The sequence below is a fragment of the Phyllobates terribilis genome, unplaced genomic scaffold (assembly GCF_046119375.1).
Source record: "Phyllobates terribilis strain yellow unplaced genomic scaffold, ASM4611937v1 Scaffold_2__4_contigs__length_985480577, whole genome shotgun sequence".
Classification (NCBI taxonomy): domain Eukaryota; kingdom Metazoa; phylum Chordata; class Amphibia; order Anura; family Dendrobatidae; genus Phyllobates; species Phyllobates terribilis.
In genome coordinates, this window is record NW_027362762.1 from 621,540,902 (window position 1) to 621,559,790 (window position 18,889).

Here is an 18,889-nt window from a genome sequence, read left to right on the forward strand (position 1 = left end):
ACGGTAGGGCCATGGGTATGACAGGGGTTACAAGCCCTGCTGGTGGAGCGGCTGCTCTGGCCTGCTCGGCGCCGGGCGCGGGTTGATCATCAGGGCCGTTAACCGGTCTTCGGACATTCTGGCACCTACCGTGGCCTACCTTCTTTTCTTTTCTGGTAGGCTGCAGCTCCGCAGGTGACGGTCTTCCTTCAGGACCTTGCGTCGCTTGCGTCCTACATCAGAGCGCTCACCGGCGCTCCTTCCAGGACCTGGCACTTCCTGGTTTGACGTCGAGGCGTGGGGGGTGTCCGGGGCTTCGCGCGCTTCAGCAGGTACGCCTCTCAGTTTCCCGCGGTTACGCCCTTCTTCCCGCTCGGCGGCACAACAATGGCGACGATCTTCACCACAGTTAAAAACACAGTTTTTATTAAAGGCGCTCAGTACCCGGTGGCAACGAGCAAAACACTCCGTCATTGCAGCGGGCACGGAATCCTGTTCTTGACGCCAGGGAGAGTTGACGCGCCCAGGGGTTGGGGACGACTCGGCGCCCGGGCCATGTTGTTGCCTGATCTTGGGGGATGTCATGGTGGTCGGCTCCCGGGCCCGTACCCTGGGGTCACTCTTAAAAGAAGGGGGGAAGTTGTATGGGATAGGGATGTTCGTGACGCCACCTGTGGTGTCCGGTGAGGATCACCAGCGCTGCGACAGTCCTCTGAGGCCGGTGTTTAGGCAGCTTAGTTGGTACGACTCCCCACAGGTGGAGCGGGGCCTCAGGGCAGCGTAAGTGTAGGGATGCAGGAGAGAAGGGACACAGCCGGGTCAGAGGAAGAATAGGCACACACACAACAGTTCACTTCAGTACCTTTACTGGTGGTGTTTCTGGCACGGTCCAGGGTACTTCAGGGTGAAGGGTGCATATCAGGACTCTCCCCAGTGAGTGGGTGTGGGGCCTCCTGTTCCTTGCCTTTCCTTGATAAGTTTCTGACCTGCCTGGAGCTAGGCCTAACTTGGTCTCTGTCTTGCACCTGCTGACCCGGTGGTAGGGCCTTCTGTTGGAGTTCACACTCCCTGGTCTCTGGGGCCTCCTTGACTCCTGACCCTGGTATAACAGTCAGCTTCTGGTGAACCTGGGATGTATAGTTCTCCAGGGGTTCCGGTTATTCCTGCTGGGGATATAGGCCCCCCTGTAGCCGCGGACCCGGTGTCCGGTAAATGGTTTTGGGGTGAGCTGGTTAAGCTCCTCTGCCCCCTATGTTGCTTGCTTACTCCACTCGCCTTCGGCCATGCTCGGGGCCCTCACTAGGCTTCAAACGGGCAGTAGGCCTCGCTACGCTTCGCCGCTCTCTGAGCGTCGGCACGCTCCTGGCTCACTAATCTGAGCTCACTGAGTCTGAACTCTCTCTAGAGGAACTGACTGAGCTCCACTGCAGACTGACCTCTTTCAGGCTCATCTTCTGCAGGAACTGGAACTAACTCTGTCCCCTGAGGAAACTGTTCTCTAGACTGCCTGCCTAACTCCACCCTCCAGTATATACAGTACAGACCAAAAGTTTGGACACACCTTCTCATTTAAAGATTTTTCTTTATTTTCATGACTATGAAAATTGTACATTCACACTGAAGGCATCAAAACTATGCATTAACACATGTGGAATTATGTACTTAACAAAAAAGTGTGAAACAACTGAAAATATGTCTTATATTCTAGGTTCTTCAAAGTAGCCTCCTTTTGCTTTGATGACTGCTTTGCACACTCTTGGCATTCTCTTGATGAGCTTCAAGAGGTAGTCATCGCAAATGGTCTTCCAACAATCTTGAAGGAGTTCGCAGAGATGCTTAGCACTTGTTGACCCTTTTGCCTTCACTCTGCGGTCCAGCTCACCCCAAACCATCTCGATTGGGTTCAGGTCTGGTGACTGTGGAGGCCAGGTCATCTGGCGTAGCACCCCATCACTTTATTTCTTGGTCAAATAGCCCTTACACAGCCTGGAGGTGTGTTTGGGGTCATTGTCCTGTTGAAAAATAAATGATGGTCCAACTGAACGCAAACTGGATGGAATAGCATGCCGCTACAAGATGCTGTGGTAGCCATGCTGGTTCAGTATGTCTTCAATTTTGAATAAATCCCCAACAGTGTCACCAGCAAAGCAACCCCACACCATCACACCTCCTCCTCCATGCTTCACGGTGGGAACCAGGCATGTAGAGTCCATCCGTTCACCTTTTCTGCGTCGTACAAAGACACGGTGGTTGGAACCAAAGATCTCAAATTTGGACTCATCAGACCAAAGCACAGATTTCCACTGGTCTAATGTCCATTCCTTGTGTTCTTTAGCCCAAACAAGTCTCTTCTGCTTGTTGCCTGTCCTTAGCAGTGGCTTCCTAGCAGCTATTTTACCATGAAGGCCTGCTGCACAAAGTCTCCTCTTAACAGTTGTTGTAGAGATGTGTCTGCTGCTAGAACTCTGTGTGGCATTGACCTGGTCTCTAATCTGAGCTGCTGTTAACCTGCGATTTCTGAGGCTGGTGACTCGGATAAACTTATCCTCAGAAGCAGAGGTGACTCTTGGTCTTCCTTTCCTGGGGCGGTCCTCATGTGAGCCAGTTTCTTTGTAGCGCTTGATGGTTTTGGCAACTGCACTTGGGGACACTTTCAAAGTTTGCCCAATTTTTCGGACTGACTGACCTTCATTTCTTAAAGTAATGATGACCACTCGTTTTTCTTTACTTAGCTGCTTTTTTCTTGCCATAATACAAATTCTAACAGTCTATTCAGTAGGACTATCAGCTGTGTATCCACCAGACTTCTGCACAACACAACTGATGGTCCCAACCACATTTATAAGGCAAGAAATCCCACTTACTAAATCTGACAAGGCACACCTGTGAAGTGAAAACCATTTCCGGTGACTACCTCTTGAAGCTCATCAAGAGAATGCCAAGAGTGTGCAAAGCAGTCATCAAAGCAAAAGGTGGCTACTTTGAAGAACCAAGAATATAAGACATATTTTCAATTGTTTCACACTTTTTTGTTAAGTATATAATTCCACATGTGTTAATTCATAGTCATGAAAATACAGAAAAATCTTTAAATGAGAAGGTGTGTCCAAACTTTTGGTTTGTACTGTATATACACTGCTCAAAAAAATAAAAGGAACACTCAAATAGCACATCCTAAATCTGAATGAATGAAATATTCTCATTGAATACTTTGTTCTGTACAAAGTTGAATGCGCTGACAACAAAATCACACAAAAATCATCAATGGAAATCAAATTTATTAACCAATGGATTACATCAAAGTTGGATCAGCCTGTATCGTGTTTTTCCACTTTAATTTTGGGGGTGACTCCAAATCCAGGCCTCCATTGGTTAATAAATGTGATTTCCATTGATGATTTTTGTGTGATTTAGGATGTGTTATTTGAGTGTTCCCTTTATTTTTTAAAAAAATAAAGGGAACACTCAAATAACACATCCTAGATCTGAATGAATGAAATATTCTCATTGAATACTTTGGTCTGTACAAAGTTGAATGTGCTGACAGCAAAATCACACAAAAATCATCAATGGAAATCAAATTTATTAACCAAAGGAGGCCTGTATTTGGAGTCACCCCCAAAATTAAAGTGGAAAAACACAATACAGGCTGGTCCAACTTTGATGTAATGTCCTTAAAACAAGTAAAAATGAGGCTCAGTATTGTGTGTGGCCTCCACGTGCCTGTATGACCTCCCTACAACGCCTGGGCATGCTCCTGATGAGGTTGCGGATCGTCTCCTGTGGGATCTCCTCCCAGACCTGGACTAAAGCATCCGCCAACTCCTGGACAGTCTGTGGTGCAATGTGATGTTGGTGGATGGAGCGAGACATGATGTCCCAGATGTGCTCAATCGGATTCAGGTCTGGGGAACGGGCGGGCCAGTCCATAGCTTCAATGCCTTCATCTTGCAGGAACTGCTGACACACTCCAGCCACATGAGGTCTGGCATTGTCCTGCATTAGGAGGAACCCAGGGCCAACCGCACCAGCATATGGTCTCACAAGGGGTCTGAGGATCTCATCTCGGTACCTAATGGCAGTCAGGCTACCTCTGGCGAGCACATGGAGGGCTGTGCTGCCCTCCAAAGAAATGCCACCCCACACCATTACTGACCCACTGCCAAACCGGTCATACTGAAGGATGTTGCAGGTTGCAGATCGCTCTCCACAGCGTCTCCAAACTCTGTCACGTCTGTCACATGTGCTCAGTGTGAACCTGCTTTCATCTGTGAAGAGCACAGGGCGCCAGTGGCGACTTTGCCAATCCTGGTGCTATGTGGCAAATGCCAAGCGTCCTGCATGGTGTTGGGCTGTGAGCACAATCCCCATCTGTGGACGTCGGGTCCTCCCACCACCCTTATGGAGTCGGTTTTTAACCAATTTTACAGACACATGCACATTTGTGGCCTGCTGGAGGTCATTTTGCAGGGCTCTGGCAGTGCTCCTCCTGTTCCTCCTTGCACAAAGGCGGAGGTAGCGGTCCTGCTGCTGGGTTGTTGCCCTCCTACGGCCCCCTCCACGTCTCCTGGTGTACTGGCCTGTCTCCTGGTAGCACCTCCAGCCTCTGGACACTACGCTGACAGACACAGCAAACCTTCTTGCCACAGCTCGCATTGATGTGCCATCCTGGATGAGCTGCACTATTTGAGCAACTTATGTGGGTTGTAGAGTCCGTCTCATGCTACCACGAGTGTGAAAGCACCATCAACATTCAAAAGTGACCAAAACATCAGCCAGAAAGCAATGGTACTGAGATGAGGTCTGTGGTCCCCACCTGCAGAACCACTCCTTCATTGAGGGTGTCTTGATAATTGCCAATAATTTCCATGTATTGTCTATTCCATTTGCACAACAGCATGTGAAATTGATAGTCACTCTGTGTTGCTTCCTAAGTGGACAGTTTGATTTCACAGAAGTTTGATTTACTTGGAGTTATATTCTGTTGTTTAAGTGTTCCCTTTATTTTTTTGAGCAGTGTATATACAGTACAGATCAAAAGTTTAGACACACCTTCTCATTTAAAGATTTTTCTGTATTTTCATGACTATGAAAATTGTACATTCACACTGAAGGCATCAAAACTATGAATTAACACATGTGGAATTATATACTTAACAAAAAAGTGTGAAACAACTGAAAATATTTCTTATATTTTAGGTTCTTCAAAGTAGCCACCTTTTGCTTTGATGACTGCTTTGCACACTCTTGGCATTCTCTTGATGAGCTTCAAGAGGTAGTCACCGGAAATGGTTTTCACTTCACAGGTGTGCCCTGTCAGGTTTAATAAGTGGGATTTCTTGCCTTATAAATGGGGTTGGGACCATCAGTTGTGTTGTGCAGAAGTCTGGTGTATACACAGCTGATAGTCCTACTGAATAGACTGTTAGAAATTTTAATATGGCAAGAAAAAAGCAGCTAAGTAAAGAAAAACGAGTGGCCGTCATTACTTTAAGAAATGAATTTCAGTCAGTCCGAAAAATTGGGCAAACTTTGAAAGTGTCCCCAAGTACAGTTGCAAAAACCATCAAGCGCTACAAAGAAACTGGCTCACATGAGGACCGCCCCAGGAAAGGAAGACCAAGAGTCACCTCTGCTTCTGAGGATAAGTTTATCCGAGTCACCAGCCTCAGAAATCGCAGGTTAACAGCAGCTCAGATTAGAGACCAGGTCAATGCCACACAGAGTTCTAGCAGCAGACACATCTCTTCAACAACTGTTAAGAGGAGACTTTGTGCAGCAGGCCTTCATGTTAAAATAGCTGCTAGGAGACCACTGCTAAGGACAGGCAACAAGCAGAAGAGACTTGTTTGGGCTAAAGAACACAAGGAATGGACATTAGACCAGTGGAAATCTGTGCTTTGGTCTGATGAGTCCAAATTTGAGATCTTTGGTTCCAACCACCGTGTCTTTGTACGACGCAGAAAAGGTGAACGGATGGACTCTACATGCCTGGTTCCCACTGTGAAGCATGGAGGAGGAGGTGTGATGGTGTGGGGGTGCTTTGTTGGTGACACTGTTGGGATTTATTCAAAATTGAAGGCATACTGAACCAGCATGGCTACCACAGCATCTTGCAGCGGCATGCTATTCCATCCGGTTTGCGTTTAGTTGGACCATCATTTATTTTTCAACAGGACAATGACCCCAAACACACCTCCAGGCTGTCTAAGGGCTATTTGACCAAGCAGGAGAATGATGGGGTGCTACGCCAGATGACCTGGCCTCCACAGTCACCAGACCTGAACCCAATAGAGATGGTTTGGGGTGAGCTGGACCGCAGAGTGAAGGCAAAAGGGCCAACAAGTGCTAAGCATCTCTGGGAACTCCTTCAAGATTGTTGGAAGACCATTTCTGGTGACTACCTCTTGAAGCTCATCAAGAGAATGCCAAAAATGTGCAAAGCAGTCATCAAAGCAAAAGGTGGCTACTTAGAAGAACCTAGAATATAAGACATATTTTCAGTTGTTTCACACTTTTTTGTTAAGTATATAATTCCACGTGTTAATTCATAGTTTTGATGCCTTCAGTGTGAATGTACAATTTTCATAGTCATGAAAATACAGAAAAATCTTTAAATGAGAAGGTGTGTCCAAACTTTTGGTCTGTACTGTATATCCAACTGAACTAACAGTCCTTCTGAGGACTAATCCAGCTGCATATATTCAGTGGTGATAGCACTAGTAAGGCAGGCAGGGAATGTGGCAGACAGCAGTGCATGATACAGCACAAGAGGGTCAATTGAACGTCCTGTTAGTATAGGTATTCCAAAACATATATATATATATTCATCTGAACTAACAGTTCTTCTGAGGACTAATCCAGCTGCATATAATCACTGCTAGGCAGGCAGGCAGTGTATGTGGCAGACTGCAGTGTGTGATACAGCACAAGAGGGTCCATTGAATGTCCTGTCTGCTGCTGCTGTAACAATTACCGATATTTGTAGACATAGCCCCAGATATCAGGGGCCAGGGCAAATTTTTTTTTTATCTTAGTTCTGGTTATTTGCTTAAAAAGCAATCCAGAGTACACCATTTTTTCTGCTCCATTTGCTTGTTCTCACTGCAGAATAAAGCCAGATCTGTTGCATATTTCAGCGATAAAAATCCAGAAATTTGAACTGAACGTGGAAAATATTGGCCTCCTTTTCCATTCTGTCGCAGTGTGTCGGCCAGGCTATTCACAATAGGTGTATGTGAAGAATAGTATTAGTAAATTACAGGCCTGCTACTTAAAACTGTAGTTCTCTGTCAGACATATCACCTATAAGACTGTTTCAAAATCAAACATTTCTTCCATTTCCATTCTGTTGCAGTGTATCGGTCAAGCTATTCACACTAGGTCTCTGTGTAGAATAATATTAGTAAATTACAGGCCTGCTATTTAAAACCGTGGTTATCTGTTAGATGTATCACATATAACTGCGGTTCAAATCCAGCCATTTGTAGAGAACGTGGAAAATTTTGTCCTCCATTTATAGATTGTAGCAGTGTGTCAGTATACACAATTTTACAGCTCCATTTGCTTGTTTGCAGAATACAGCCAGATTTTTTTAGTTTTATTCATATTACTGTATTGTGAAAGCAGAGGAACTTTTTTCAATGATCAGACGCACATGATGCAATTGACATTTGGTTGCTGACAAATACCATACTACTAGGCGACTGAAACTGTGGCCATCAGACGTTATCCCATATGACTGCCCTAATAATCCAGCAATTATTGTGAGCGTGTCAAATATTACACTCCATTTAAAGTATTGCAGTTGAGGGTTCAAACCTATTCTCAGTTGGCCGCTGACAAATAGCATATCTGTGGACAATGTTATCTGAGTATTATGCCACTTTTGCGGACTGACAACAAAAAAACATACAAAAAACAAGCTAAAATGGAAAAAATGTTAAGAAACATTCTTTCCAGGGTAATGACTTGTACATAAGGCCAAATAAATGACAAAAAATAAATAAAGTTATGGACTGTGGAAGACATTTATGCGACCAGAATGAACACTAATCTGTAGCTGGTGATGATACCTCCTAGCAGCAGCACCTGTTCTTATTGTGAATGCATCTAATAGCGTTATCAATAGGGAATAGAATAGATTTAAAAAAAATTTGGCAGCACCAACAGCATGCAGTATTATGCAATAATACCTGGCTGGATAGATGTAATACGCTATCCATACTGCGATACCTCACCTGTAAAAGAATTTCAGATAAGACAGTTAATATTCTAGAATATAGAATCTATTTTAAACGTCCTTCCCATTATTAAGGAGTGTGTCTCCTATACTGTTATTGCATATGCCACAATTTCAAGGGCTGCCAAAAATTAGGACGAACTCCAATACACATTTGAAGAGGCGTAAAAAAAAATAAAAACACAGTAGGATCTTTCTTTAGTATAAAAACCAGACTCGCCAATGTAGCCTCAATGTAATCACATTGTTCAGCTCCTGCACCTCCTCCTCCAGTTCGATCTCCATCTCCGAAATGACCACATCAGTCACAAGCTGAAAGCATTACAGCACTGCGTTGGCCAAGTAGCAACAGGCTGTGCTGAAGATAACATGCTTAATGCTTAAGTGACAAACCGCCTATTGCTGCGGAGTTGTTGAAAGATGTAACACAGCAGCCTGATCTGTGGCTCTCACCGCTGAACATACAGCCAGGCATGGTTGGGTGTAACAATGGGCAGAACCTGGTGTCAGAAAAATGACAGCCCGAGTAGATACGGTTTCCCTCTATGCTAGTCCTTTCACCGAGCTAAAGAATATGGTTGTGGTGAAATACAACTCTCACTGAGTAGCAGTGTCAGACTGAAAAACATTGAGCCCACCAGAGAATTTGATTCTGAGGGCCCACCTTTCTCCCCCACTCAAGAGCCCCAAAGCAGCTGCAAAGTTTGCGCTATCATAAACTCTCCTGATGGAGAAGCCAGGGCCCACCCGAGGATTCTCTGGTGGGACCATCCAACCCTGCCAAGAAGCACCCCTGGCTAAGAAAAGTGTGTGGGAAGGTTCCTGGACACTCTATGGCTGCTTTTTTTACTGAAGGGGAAACCCACGCAAACACAGGGAGAACATACAAAATCCTTGCAGATGTTGTCCTTGCTGGGATTTGAACCCAGGATCGCAGCGCTGTAAGGCTTCAGTGCTAACCACTGAGCCACTGTGCTGCCGTTCATCCTCTGATATCTAATAGGCTGGAGAAACTTGCACCTACTGCCACTCTGTATCTTCAGCTCCTTTGTGAGAAACTAATGTATTTGGGCAGCCACTCAGTCTACCAAATAAAATTCCTGAGAAGGAAATTGGGGCTGACTTCGCTACTGGTACTGGGGACAGTGCTAATAACATGGCATTGTACCATAGTTCACTGGAAATATTTCAGGCTGGTAGGAGGCAAGCAGATTCCCACAGAAAAGTACCAGCAGTAAGGTTCTGGGACCCGTGCTTGTGGAAGGCAGGGACGACACTGGGAGAAATAGTGGCGGTTGGAGACCGAGTATGGAGACCCGGTCGCCGCCACCATGAGGTTTTGGAAACCTTCAGCCTCCACAAGCCTAAAAGGCAACATTTCAAGTGCAAGCAGCTTTCCAGAAATGTGGCAGCTTAGTATTGCGGCCTGTGGGTGGGTGGCTGGCTGCATACTTGCGCTTGCATTCCAAGTAACAGAAAACTAAGGAGATGGTGGCCTCTACCTTCATCACGACCTCACCTCAGCACTATGAACTCTCCTGAAGGAGAAGCCAGGGCCCACTGGAGGATTCTCTGGTTCTCTGGTGAGCCCGTCCAACTCTGCTGAGAAGCAGCCCTAGCTAAGAAAAATGTGTGGGAAGGTTCCCGGACACTCTATGGCTGTTTGTGTGGGCCACTCAGTATCTTCAGCTCTTTTTTTGAGAAACTAATGTATTTTGGCAGAAGAAAAGGAAATTGTGGATGGCTTTGCTACTGGTATTGGGGGCACTGCTAATACAATGGCGTCGTGCCATAGTTCATTGGAAATATTCCAGGCTGGTTGGAGCCAAGCTGATTCCCATAGAAAAGTACCAGCAGCAAGTTAAGGAGATGGTGGCCTCTATCATCATCACAATCTCTATCATCATCACAACCTTGGCACTATGAACTCTCCTGAAGGAGAAGCCAGGGCCCACCGGAGGATTTTCTGGCTCTCTGGTGGGCTCGTCCAACACTGCCGAAAAGCAGCCCTGGCAAACAAAAGTGTGTGGGAAGGTTCCCGTACACTTTATGGCAGCTTTTTTACTGTGGACTTGGCTTTAGTGAGATGTACTGTCCCGGGCCACATTCACCTGTTCATGTGTTTGTCGTTAGGCGGTCCTTCCCACTTAAGTCCACTGGGGAGGGCACAGGTGCTTGTGGAAGGCGGAGACGACCGAATATGGACACCTGGCCGCCGCCATGAGGTTGTGGACAGCTTCTGCCTGCACAAGCCTAAAAGGCCACATTTCAAGTGCAAGCAGCTGCCCAGAAATCTGGCAGTTTACTATTGCGATCTGTGGGTGAGTGACTGGCTGCATACTTGCGTTTGCATTCCAAGGAATGGGGTAGCGACAACTGAACACTGCGCTGAGACAAGGATGTGGATGGTGATTGTTGCAAGTCTGCAATGACAGGTGCATGGCGGAAGGCATCTTCACATGCACCAAGGATCACTTCTGATGTGCACACTTTTAGGCAGTGACCTGGGAGTCAGAGATGCTTCCAGGGGTCTTACCCATGCTGTTCCCATGTCTTTTCAGCACTGTATGCATGTGTCTGATCATGTCTCACACATTACATGGCCAGATAAAGTTGTTAAATGTTAAAATGACATTTCCAGGTGAATGCATTAGTCTTGGTTGAAAGCAATGCAAAAGTGCAAAAACGCATCAAAAACACTATGTGTGAACATAGCCCAAGGTGTGGAGGAGCATTTTTTTTGTATATTTATTTTGCCTTATATACAAGTCATTACCCTGGAAAGGATGTTCCTTAACATATTTCCCAGAAAAATCCATTTTGATTTAGTTTTTGCATGTTTTATTGTGAGTCCGTAAAAGTGGCGTAATACCTCTGACAACATTGTTGACAGCAGTGACCTGGGAATCAGAAATGCTTCCTGGGGTCTTCCCCATGCTGTTCCCATGCCATTTGGGCACTGTTCCCATCGAATTGGGCAATTTTTAGGCCCTCTGCAGACTGCCAGGGGGGCTGCCAGAGAAATGCTCGAGTTTCCCATAGACTTACATTGGGCTCGTTACTCGGACCGAGCACTCAAGCATTCCAATTTGCTCAACTCGAACGAGTACCCGAGCATTTTAGTGCTTGCTCATCCCTAGTCATGAGTGGCTTGACACAAGGAATGCGACACTTGTAGCCCATGTCCTGGATACGTCTGTGTGTGGTGGCTCTTGAAGCAATGACTCCAGCAGCAGTCCTCTCCCTGTGAATCTCCCCCAAATTTTTGAATGGCTTTTTCTTAACAATCTTGTGCACCTTTTTCTACCACACTTTTTCCTTCCACTTAACTTTCTATTAATATGCTTGGATACAGCACTCTGTGAACAGCCAGCTTCTTTAGCAATGACCTTTTGTGGCTTACCCTCCCTGTAGAGTGTTTCAATGACATCAGTCAAGTCAGCAGTCTTCCCCATGATTGTGGAGCCTACTGAAACAGACTAAGGGACCTTTTTAAACGCTTAGGAAGCCTTTGCAGGTGTTTTTTGTTAATTATTCTAATTTACTGAGATAATGACTTTTGTGTTTTCATTGGCTGTAAACCATAATCATTAACATTAACAGAAATAAACACTTGAAATATATCACTCTGTTTGTAATGACTCTTTTTGTATTGAACTGAAATAAATTAACTTTTTGATGATATTCTAATTTAGTGAGATGCACCTGTATATGGACTACGGCGGACAGGTGAGGATTATGGTGGTTGATTATTTTTTATTTCGGAGACATTGGCATCGGGGATTAGGTGTTAAGGTGAGCATATGGTGTTTTTTTATTTTTTTAGGGGACGAGGGCATCGGGGACAAGGTGTAGATGAGTATAATATGTTTTTTTTTCATTAGTTTAAAAAAATTTTTTTTTTACTTTCAGCACAGGCGCCACTGACGAGAGACTACCACTCCCATCCAGTGGCGCTTGTGCTCGCTATTTCCAATGACAGCAGGCACCGGCTGATGATGGTGTTAGTCCCATCAGCCGGCACCTGGATGATGGTGGTATTAGTCCCATCAGCCGGCGCCTATGACCCACGGAAAGCATTTTACCGCAGGTCACTGTCACAGCTGTGGGATCGTGCTGACACCTGACAACATGATCCTACTGTGCTCTGACTGTGGTAACGATGTTACCCCCAATCAGAGCCTGTGTTTCCTGCACTGTCACGCAGGTGACAGCGCGGGAAACCAAGTATGAGCGGGTCCCCCATTCATATGAATGGGGTACGTGTTCAGGTTCGGACACTGTTCTGGAACCCGAACCGGAACTTTTAATAAAATGTCCGGCAATCAGCTGAATTAGCCGAACCTGAACAGTAACGGGTGTGCCCTTCACTAGTTATAAAGCCATTTCTAAAGCTTTGGGACTCCAGCAAACAACAGTGAGACACATTATCTACAAATGGCGAAAACATGGAGCAGTGGTGAACCTTCCCAGGAGTGGCCAGCCAACCAAAATTACTCCAAGAGCGCAGCAACAACTCATCCAGGAGGTCATAAAAGACCCCATAACCACATCCAAAGAACTGCAGGCCTCACTTGTCTCAGTTAAGGTCAGTGTTAATGATTCCACCATAAGAAAGAGACTGGGCAAAAATGGCATGCATGGCAGAGTTCCAATACAAAGATCACTGCTGAGCAAAAATAACAGCTTGTCTCAGTTTTGCCAGAAAACATCTTTATGATCGCAATTTTGGGAGAGTACTCTGTGGACTGGCGAGACAAAAGTTCAACTTTTTGGAAGGTGTATGTCCCATTACATCTGGTGTAGAAGTAACACAGCATTTCAGAAAAGGAACCTCATACCAACAGTAAAATATGGTGGTGGTAGCATGATTGTCTGGGGCTGTTTTGCTGCTTCAGGACCTGGAAGACTTGCTGTGGTAAATGGAACCATGAATTCTGCTGTCTATCAAAAAATCCTGAAGGAAAACGTCCGTCCATCTGTTCATGACCTCAAGCTGAAGAGCACTTGGCTTATGCAGCAGGACAATGATTCAAAACACACAAGCAAGTCAACATCTGATGAAAAAAAAATTAAGACTTTGAAGTGGCCTAGTCAAAGTCCTGACCTTAATCCAATTGAGATGCTGTGGCATGACCTTAAAAAGATGGTTTATGCTTGCATCCCCTCCAATGTGGGTGAATTACAACAATTTTTCAAAGATGAGTGGGTCAAAATTCCTCCAGAGCATTATAAAAGACTCATTGCCAGTTATCGCAAACACTTGATTGCAGTTGTTGCTTCTAAGGGTGGCTCATCAGTTATTAGGTTTAGGGGGGCAATCACTTTTTCACACAGGGCCCTGTAGGTTTGGATTTCTTTTTCTCTTAATAATAAAGACCTTAATTTAAAAACTGCATTTTGTGTTTACTTGTGTTATCGTTGTCTAATATTTACATTTGTTTTGTGATCTGAAACATTTAAGTGTGACAAACATGCAAAAGGATAAGAAATCAGGAAGGGGCAAATACTTTTTCACACCAATGTATAAGCACAGGTCTACACTTTTAACCGTATACACATTATGGAATCCACATGATATCCTATACTATAAACGGAATTCCACACTATATACTATATTATATGGTGTGGAACTGTGTATATAGTATGTAAATGAGTATAGATTATAATATAGAACAGAGCTGGGAAAACTATGGGCTTCAAGCCACTTCCAACCCTCTGGCTGTTCCAATCCGGCCTGCAGACCGAGACAGCCTACGAGCCACATCATGCAGTCGCCCACCACCCGTTCGGCAGTGAATACATTGGTAGAGTAGGGGCCACCGGCTCCTTCTTCCACTAATCAGTGTGTGTAACTGAGCCACTAGATGTGATTACATCACTTCATCGCATCTGCTGTGTGAATATTCAGTGCATTGGAGACAGGAGCAGAGAGCCTCAGGAACGGGAGAGAGGGGAGTATGTGTTGCTTTTTTTTTTTCATGTATGGGATTTTTACATATATATAAGAGGCTATGTTGAGGTTCATACTGCATATAGGAGGCTATGTGAGGGCTCACACTGTATATAGGGGGCTATGTGGGGGCTCATACTGTATATAGTGTGGATATTGGGGGCTCATGCTGTATATAGGAGGCTATATGGGTGCTACACTGTACCTAGGTAGGTTATGTGGGGCTCATATTGTATATAAAGAGGCTATGTGGGGGATCATACTGTATATAGGAAGCTACAGTGGGTAAAATAAGTGTTTCATACACACCTACAAAGAATGGAGAGGTCTGTAATTTTTATCATAGGTACACTTCAACTGTGAGAGACAGAATCTTAACAAAAAATCCAGAAAAACGCATTGTATGATTTTTACATAATTAATTTACATTTTATTGCATGAAATAAGTATTTGATACCATAGAAAAACAGAACTTAACATTTAGTATTGAAACCTTTGTTTGCAATTACAGAGGTCATACGTGTCTGGTAGTTCTTGACCAAGTTTGCACACATTGCAGCAGGAATTTTGGCCCACTCCTCCATACAGATCTTCTCCAGATCTATTAGGTTTCGAGGCTGTCGTTGTGTTGAGTTTCAGCTCCTTCTAAAGATTTTCTATTGGGTTCAGGTCTGGAGACTGGCTAGGCCACTCTAGGACCTTGAAATGCTTCTTACGGAGCCACTCCTTAGTTGCCCTGGCTGTGTGTTTCAGGTCATTGTCATGCTCGAAGACCCAGCCATGACTCATCTTTAATGCTCTTATTGAGGGAAGGAGGGTTTTGGTCCAAATCTTGCGATACATCTATCCTCCCTTAAATACAGTGCAGTCGTCCTGTCCCCTTTGCAGAAAAGCTCCCCCAAAGTATGATGTTTCCTCCACCAGGCTTGACAGTTGGAACAGTGCTCTTGGGGTTGTACTCATCCTTCTTCCTCCAAACACAGCGAGTGGAGTGTATACCAAAAAGTTCTATTTTGGTCTCCACTGACCACATGACCTTCTCCCATGCGTCCTATGGATCATCCAGATGGTCATTGGTGAACATCAAACAGGCCTGGACATGTGCTGGCGTGAGCAGGGGGACCTTGCGTGCCCTGCAGGATTTGAATCCTTGACGGTGTAGTGTGTTACTAACAGTAATGTTTGAGACTGTGGTTCACAATCTCTTCAGGACATTGACCAGGTCCATGTAGTTTTGGGCTGATTCCTCACCTTTCTCAGAATCATTGTTACCCTTTGAGGCGAAATCTTGTATCGAGCCCCTGACTGAGGAACATTGACAGTCATCTTGTGTTTCTTACATTTTTTAATAATTGTGCCAGCAGTTGTTGCCTTCTCATCAAGCTGATTGCCTAATGTCCTGTAGCCCATCCCAGCCTTATGCAGGTCTACAATTTTGTCATGGTGTCCTTAGACAGTTCTTTGGTCTTGGCTGGTCTTGTCTATGGTGGAGAGGTTGTAATTAGTGTTGAGCATTCCGATACTGAAATATCGGGTATCGGCCGATATTCGCAGTATCGGAATTCCGATACTTAATTCCGATACTTTTACAATATCGAATACCGGAATCGGAAGTTCCCATAATGCCTGCGCTCTGCAGTGTCTCTGAAGGATGATAAGCTGGATGGCAGCGCTCAGCTGAGATCCAGCCTGTCATCAGAATGCCATCCCAGCGTGGGAGAATTCTCCTGATTGTTTAAAAGCCGGCGCGCGGTAAAAAGCCGCTGGCTTTTAAACAATCACACGGCCCCATACTGCTTCCCTGCAGCCTCCCACCCCGATCCTCCGCTCCCCTCGCCACCTCCCATCCCGATCGTAAGTTAGGACCGGGCGGGGAGCGCAGCACCAAGGAGCGGGGAGCGAAGGACCCGGGCGGGGAAGCCGGCAGTGAAAAGACTTCACCGCCGGCTTTCCCGTTCTGTCCTGCGCTTTCCCGCCGGTTATTTCAAATGAACAGCTGCGGTATCAGGTGATGCCGATCAGCTGTTCATTTGAAGTCGCCGCAGTGCCCTCAGAGGGTTCATGTGAGTTCATGCTTGACTGCATTGCATGAACTCACATGAACTTTCCCACGGTCGCACAGGTCAGCCTCACCTCCCAGACCCGTCATGATTGGTGTGTGTGGGTGTCTGTGCGATGTGTGCGGGTGTGCGCGGTGTGTGTGCGGTGTCTGTGCGATGTCTGCGGGTGTGCGCGATGTCTGCGGGTGTGTGCGGTGTCTGTGCGATGTCAGCGGGTGTGTGCGGTGTCTGTGCGATGTCTGCAGGTGTGTGTGCGCGGTGTCTGTGCGATGTGTGCGGGTGTGTGCGTGCAGGCAGACATAGGCCGATGTGACACTACTACTCCCATCGGCCTATGTCTGTCCCCCGTCCACTCGTGCCAGCAGGATCAGCTCGATGGGAGCAGTAGTTCCCATCAGCCTGATCCTGCTATTTAAATTGCCCTACTGTGTCCCCAATAAATGTTAAATACATGTCATTGGTGGCCAGTGGTTACCTACAATGAATTAGTTCATACATTACCTGTCCCCGCCGATCGCCACCTAAAATAAAGTAAAAAATAAAAAACTACACCTATACTCACCTAGACACCTAATTCCCCGAAGCCTTCGATCTCCTGTAATAAAATATAAAATAATAAACCACAACCTTATCCTTACCCCTCCGTAGTAGTCCACGAGTGTCCCACGAAGATATCCAGTTCAGAGCAGCCACATAGAATGTGACCGCTCTGAACCGCTGCCGCCGCTAGAATGACGGGGCCGTAAAGCAGCCCCGTCATTGCATAAGCGGGTTCACCGGAGTTCAGGCAGCGCTGCTCCGGTCAACTCCTTTACGGCCCTGCTGTATCGTGAGAAATTCCCACGGTACAGCAGTGCCGTAAAGGAGGTCTCCGGAGCTGCGCTGACTGAATGCACTCCGGTGACCTCAGTCAGTGGCTCCCGCTGCCGGGAGCGGACGTGTTCCCGGCAGTGTGAACTTACAGCAGCCATGCACAGCTGTCACCATCTCCAGATGTGACAGCTGTGCATGGGAGATCAGCGCAGGAACGTGGACAGGTAACTATTTTTTTTTTAGTAAACTAAGAATTTAATAAAATTGTGTGTTTTATTTCAAATAAATTATTTTTTTCTGGGTGTAGTGTGTTTTTTCTTTTTAACACTTTGTAGGTTAGTAATGGGGGTGTCTTATAGACGCCCATCATTACTAACCTGGGCTTCATGGCAGCTGGCGCTGACATGAACCCCAGCCCTATTACCCCCTGCCACCACACCAGGGCAGCGTGGAAGAGCGAGGCTAAGTGCCAGAATTGGCGCATCCTATGGATGCGCCATTTCTGGGGCGGCTGACGGCTGGTGTTTCTAGCCTGGGAGGGGGCCAATATTCATGGCACCCTTCCTGGGCTATTAATATCAGCCCCCAGCTGTCTGCCTAGCCTTTGCTAGCTATTAAGTCATTTTTTTGGGGGGGTTCCCCATTTTAATAGCTAGTAAAGGCTAGGTATTCAGCTGGGGGCTGATATTAGTAGTCTGGGAAGCTCCGTGGGTATTACCCCCTTCCCAGGCTTCAAACTTCTTCCCCAGCCGTCTGCTTAACCTCCGCTAGAGACTAAAATTATGGGGAACCCCACGCCAATTTTTTTTTAAAATAAATCCTTTATTTTAACACTAAATGACATTTGAGGAGTTAATAAAGATGCAGTCCCTAAATTATTATTTATTTTTTAATTAATTTTTCCCAAAAATTTTGACGTGGGCTTTGCTATATTATTGTATGCCAGCCAGGTACAGCATCCAGCTTCTATGAACGCGCCATTTTCCGGGGCGGCTGCGGACTGCAATTTGCAGCGGGTGGGGCCCAGAAAGCTTGGGTCACCCTGCGCTGCAGATTCCAGCCCCCAGCTGCCTAGTTGTACCTGGCTGGACACAAAAATAGGGCGAAGCTCCACGTATTTTTTTTTTTTAATTATTTCATGAAATTCATGAAATAATTAAGAAAAAAAGGGCTTCCCTATATTGTTGTGTCCAGCCAGGTACAAATAGGCAGCTGGTGGTTGGGGGCAGCCCGTTCCTGCCTGCTGTACCTGGCTGGACACAAATATAGTGCAAAGCCCCACGTCAATTTTTTTTTAATTATTTCAGGAAATTCATGAAATAATTTAAAAAAAATTTATGTGGGGCTGCTTCCTATATTTGTGTCCAGCCAGGTACAGCAGGCAGGAACGGGCTGCCCCCAACCACCAGCTGCCTATTTGTACCTGGCCGGACAGAACAATATAGGGAAGCCCTTTTTTTAAAAAATTATTTCATGAAATAATTAAAAAAAAATTGACGTGGCGCTTCGCACTATATTTGGGTCCAGCCAGGTACAGCAGGCAGGAACGGGCTGCCCCCAACCACGAGCTGCCTATTTGTACCTGGCCGGACACAACAATATAGGGAAGCCCTTTTTTTCTTAATTATTTCATGAATTTCATGAAATAATTTAAAAAAAAAATACGTGGGGCTCGCCCTATTTTTGTGTCCAGCCAGGTACAGCAGGCAGGAACGGGCTGCCCCCAACCACCAGCTGCCTATTTGTACCTGGCCGGACACAACAATATAGGGAATCCCTTTTTTTCTTAATTATTTCATGAATTTCATGAAATAATTAAAAAAAAAAATACGTGGGGCTTCG